The following is a 6106-nucleotide window of genomic DNA, read 5'->3' as shown; positions in this document are numbered from 1 at the left end:
CGCGTTGACCTCCTCGAAGCTGTTACTGGAGTTGTAACAAATAAAGTTTCTGAGGATTTAGAGAACTTTGTCATGATGAATAAACATGCAAACACGCTGTTGCATTAGCATTTTTGCTCAGCCTGAAAATAAATCAGACTCCTCCGAATCTTTTTCTCCCGCTTTATTCTGGTGGTCTCTCCACCCCCCCCCCCCCCGCCCCCCCCTCCCCACAACCTCTCAATATGAGGATTTGCCCCCCACAGTGACGATTACCATTTTTATTCTTTTGCATACATCCATCTTATGTCCCAGCGGGCGTTCGCTGATTTCTACTTTGTTATGCACTTTTCCCTGCGTTGGAATGTGCATTGTTTCTAAACGCTGCGCAATGAGCAGCCTCACACGTGGTGCGTTCAGGGACACTGACGTGTGTGATTTATGGACTCATGAATTTATTCTATTTTATGGCTCTTTTGCCTTTTTCTCCACTCGTTTATGCACAACTACGTCCTGTCAGTCATGAAATTAGCACTTTGCTACAGCCTCGGGCAGCGCGTGAGTCTGGTCCGGACCTCCAGGAGAACTCCGCTCCGCCTGAAAACCTGGAACTGGGTTGACTTGAACCCAACATAAACCCGACCGATGGACGGGGCGGGGGGAGGACTTCAGTGTTCTAAAATAGTCCTCAGGTTACTGTAGATAAAGGGACCCCGGCAGCCAGGGGGACCCCGGGTCTCGGTCGTGCTAACGTTCATCAGAGCATCAGAGCTTTGATCATCAACCCCCTGAAACAGTCGTTAGTGATGGTTCATCCATCACCTGTTGATCAGCTCTGAGAGGACGCAATGAAATAATGAAGGAAACACAAACTGGGGTTTTTTCTCTTGAAATAAAAACCGTGCGAGGACCTGTAGCCGTCTCACACCCGTCTCCTCCGTCTCACGTCGTCTCCTCCATCTCACACCCGTCTCCTCCGTCTCACGCCCGTCTCCTCCGTCTCACGTCCGTCTCCTCCGTCTCACGCCCGTCTCCTCCGTCTCACGCCCGTCTCCTCCGTCTCACGCCCGTCTCCTCCGTCTCACGCCCGTCTCCTCCGTCTCACGCCCGTCTCCTACGTCTCACGCCCGTCTCCTCCGTCTCACGCCCGTCTCCTCCGTCTCACGCCCGTCTCCTCCGTCTCACGCCCGTCTCCTCCGTCTCACGCCCGTCTCCTCCGTCTCACGTCCGTCTCCTCCGTCTCACACCCGTCTCCTCCATCTCACACCCATCTCCTCCGTCTCACACCTGTCTCCTCTGTCTCACACCCGTCTCCCCTGTTTCACGCCCGTCTCCTATGTCTCACACCCGTCTCCTCCATCTCACGCCCGTCTCCTCCGTCTCACGCCCGTCTCCTGTCCTGTGTGTCCTGGCTGGCTCTGGTCAGCCTCGTAGCTGCTCCAAAGCCTTTTCCTCCTGTTGCTGATCCCTAATTCCTCCTGGGCAGCTCCCGTCCACCAGCGTCGGGCCACCAGGCGTTGCGAGGCTTTCTTGGCCTTGTCGCTGCTTTTCTTAAGCCATGATATACTTCAGGCTGGCCTTCCTCTTTAGGTCCTCTTCATCACCTGCCTTTGTTTCCTTTTTCTTTCTATGTTTTTTACTAAAAAAAAAAACCTTCATTTTTGCTTTTTCTCGTCAGCTCGTCCTTGTTCCTTCTTTCTCACACGCATTTGTCTGAGCAGGCCCCTAAAAGCACCATTACACTGACGCCAATGACAAGATAATGGTCTGTTTGTAGCTGTTCTCCTCAACCCAGTAATGCTTATGTTGGAACAGCTCAGCCCCTCTGTTCTTCACCCATGTTTTCCAGCATTTTTCATGTCTCATATATATCTTTACTGCTATCATTTAGGGGCAAATACAAACACAAATGCAGTTTGTTTTGACAGGGTTAAAGTCTCCCTGGGAAACGCTTCTTCTGCAACATAATATGAGTGTTTTCTGCTGTCGTCAGTGTGTTAACCTGCCAAAACCACATCCCAGCACCGTCAGCTCTTTAACCGTGGCTCCTGTTCTCCGAGTGATCCTCGCTGCTCCAGAATAAGAGATCTGTCCATTCATGTTGGGTTAAAGTTACGCCAATGATTATTTAGGGTAACATCAAAGGATGGTAGTGTGCTAATCTGATTTCATAAACTCTCTCAAAGCAGACTTAGCAGGAACTCAAAAAGTAACAAAAATAAGAGATTCTCGCACCTGTTTTGCTCTAAAAATGCCAACTTCACTGCCAGGCGACTGTGATTTGCACGGCACGCTCAATTCTAAAGAGAAAAAAGGAAACAACGAGTAGCTCTCCAAGACAATAGCACGTGAGCGCTGCTGCTTCCTCCCCTGCAGCTCGCAGAAGAGAAGCAAAGGCATTAAGCAGCAGCAACTCCGGATCATCTTTTAAATGCTTCACACTGAGGAGTAAATTTTCCATTCTCCAATTCAGCTGTTTCCACATCTGGAGACCTTTTCTCAGAGTGACATAATCTGCACACCCACAGTGAATCCTCCCGGGTGGATTATTAGGAGGTCGGAATCCTCGTTCAACGCTGTCGCAACACTACGTCATCACGCTCGTCCTTCCTCCCTAACTTTCTCTCCTGACCTTACTTCCCCCAGACTCCCCCCCCCCCCCCCCCCCCCCCAGACGGTCACATGCAGCCGGTGCGGTCGTGATGTGGTCAGACTGTGGTCCGTTTGCACCGCGGCTTGTTTTTCTTGCTAGCCTGCTGCTTCATTCTGTGTGGATGACTGACAGCCTGGCTGCCATTTCATTGATGCAGTAGCGCGACACACGTGCACGCGCGCACGCAAACACGCACGCGCGCTACTGCAACCCCAAGCCTGCCTTAAAGTGTCCCGGTGCGTCCCTGGAGAGGCGACCCAGCGCTGCTCCCAGCTCAGCGCTCTCTGTTGTCTCACATTCATCATCGGATAATTGCGACCTGCAGAGAAGTGTTGAGTGATGAAGCTGGGGATGATCAGCACGATGACTCACTCCCCCTCGTGGGTCGGGACGGCCGATGGGAACGATGCTTTTCGCGCCGCTGCGAAGAAGCCACGGCTGAGAGCAACACGAGTGCCCACACATTTCTGTGAAAAAATAAACAGAAAAATGGAGATGACCCTGGTCAGGATGACCCCCCCCTCCCCCCACAAAAAAAGGAGCTCAGTGTGTATTTTACGTGTGAAAGTGGAATCCCGCAGATCTTTCGTACGCGTGAGCGCTGTACTGAGATCAGCGGCTTCAGGAAGTCGTGAACGAGGCCAAGAAAGAAAAAAACGAGGCAAAAGGGGAAAACACGACTTTGATCCACAGAAAAGAAGAGTGGAAGAACAAAGAGAAGGCGCAGGGAGACGAGATTTTGTGTGTGTGTGTGTGTGTGTGTGTGTTACACCATTTGCAAGGAGGCAAAAAGGAGGAAGATGGAGACTGAAACAGGGAGAGGGAGAGGAAGCGGGAGGAGGAGTGCTGCCAGGGGGAGAATGTTGGAACACAGAGCATGCTGTGTTGATTTGATTAAATTCACTTCTGTTCTATTTGCAGTCGGCCTCGTTACTCAGCTATATTTGTGCAGCGCTGTCTGCACAGTTTGAACAGCGCCGACACAGATCTCCCACGGAACAGGAGGTCTGGGATTAGACTCCGGGAAAATGGATACATCAAAGTTTTGGGGGAGATTAGCCGCGTTTGTTGGGTTTTTATGGAGCCATCGCTGCCGATGCTCAGGTTCACCCGCGTACGCCTGGTTTGTGCCTGACCTCCGCTCGAACATGGCAGCCCGACTGAGCTGGTGAGGGCCTGTGTTACTCTGTTCAAATGCTGGGAACGCTGGGAATCGGCTTACCTCTACACCTCTGTCTAAGCGACTAAAGACACACGGATGGGTGGGATCCACCCGGCTGCAGCCGGTCTCCTGCTTCAGAACCACGGACAGTTCCAGGAATCAATCAGCACCTGAGGTGACACCAGGTCACCAAAGGTCAGCCCAGGTCCTCCTTCACAGATGTAAGCCTGACTCACGTTACAGTATAAACTATAGATCTGGACCACAGACTTGAATTCCATAAGGATTAAGTGAGGATGACATTAATGTAGATCACCGCCTAATTTGAGATGAACCAGTGGATCGATTCACCGCCCCCGTTGTTCTGAAACAAGGACAGATTCCGTCTGTCTGAGTCTGTTTGCGAGCAACCCAGACAGGAACGCCCTCACCGAAGAGCCATTCACTTTTGACGATTCTGTGATGTCACTTCCTGGTTCTAAAAGGAAGTGATCGACTAAACTGGTGGTCCGACTGCCTGACCAGAGGAAGACTGACTGGATCACTGGATCCCACCCCCAGGAGGGAAACCAGTAAGTGAATAATGCTGTTTTCACAGAGACGCAGAAAAATGAGAAAGTGTGTATCAATGTGTCTTTGGTGAGTGTGTGAGCATGTACGTGTGTGTGTGTGTGTGTGTGTGTGTGTGTGTGTGTGTGTGTGTGCGTGGGGGGGGGTTGGTTCTGAGTCAGTGTCTGGTGACAGCTTGGGAACAGTCAGCCAGCTACAGTCCCAAGGGATGCCGAGAGTAGGTCACACACACACGCACACACACACACACACACACACACACACACACACCCTCCCTGACTGTATCGAGACGCTCGCTCAATGTCACTCTGACATTTACTCTCTCGGGGAGCGCTGCTGTCGCCGAGGATGATGTGTCAGGAAAGCGCAGGCACATTTTTTACCACTTTCCTCTGGTGCACACGAGGACCCGGCGATGGGTCGGAGCGGCTTCAGCTCTTTAAGCTTTAGCTTTCCTGAAGTGACAGATGAGGAAAACAACTGTTATTGGAATGGTTTCTGGTCTCTCTCTCTCACACACACACACACACACACACACACACACACTCACACACACACACACACACACACACACACATTCAGTGACCATCCAAGGTGAGTTTTCTGGCTCATACCAAACCAAACAGCTGCAGGGCCGAGGAGGAAACTGGTGTGTGACGTGTGTGTGGGGTCCCACCCAGGGCCCGTCCATGTCAGCACACCCCGAGTCAGGGGAGCACACGGGGGCGTGTGTGTCACGGGAGGTGAGGGTGACGTCATTCACAGGGAGGAGGAGCACAGGTGCTTCCTCTGACTTTCTGTGGGTGGGATACAGACAGCACACATGACCTCTGACCTCTGACAGCCAGCAGGCTGCTGCTGCTTTTATCAATGAGTTACCCTGGATGATCTCACACATTAAAGAAGAATGAAATATCCACCCATCATCCATCATCCATCCATCATCCATCCATCATCCACCCATCATCCATCATCCACCCATCACCCATCATCCATCATCCACCCATCATCCATCCATCATCCATCCATCCACCCATCAATCCATCCATCATCCATCCACCCATCATCCACCCATCATCCATCCATCCACCCATCACCCATCATCCACCCATCATCCATCCATCATCCATCATCCACCCATCATCCATCCATCATCCATCCATCCACCATCATCCATCCATCATCCATCCATCCACCCATCATCATCCATCCATCATCCATCCATCCACCCATCACCCATCATCCACCCATCATCCATCATCCATCATCCACCCATCATCCACCCATCATCCATCCATCCACCCATCACCCATGATCCACCCATCATCCATCCATCATCCATCCATCCACCCATCAATCCATCCATCATCCATCAATCCATCCATCATCCACCCATCATCCATCCATCCACCCTCATCCATCCATCCATCATCCACCCATCATCCATCATCCATCATCCCCCATCATCCACCCATCATCCACCATCCATCCACCATCATCCATCCATCCATCCACCATCCACCCATCATTCATCCATCCACCCATCATCTATCCATCCACCCATCATTCATCCATCCACCCATCATCATCCATCCATCCCCCATCATCCATCATCCATCCATCATCCACCTATCATCCATCCATCCATCCATCCATCCATCCATCCACCATCCACCCATTATCCATCCACCATCCACCCATCATCATCCATCATCCATCCACCATCCCTCCATCCATCCCTC

The sequence above is a fragment of the Takifugu flavidus genome, chromosome 7 (genome assembly GCF_003711565.1).
Source record: "Takifugu flavidus isolate HTHZ2018 chromosome 7, ASM371156v2, whole genome shotgun sequence".
Lineage (NCBI taxonomy): Eukaryota > Metazoa > Chordata > Actinopteri > Tetraodontiformes > Tetraodontidae > Takifugu > Takifugu flavidus.
The sequence above is the reverse complement of the archived record's forward strand: the minus strand, read 5'-3'. Positions refer to the sequence as shown.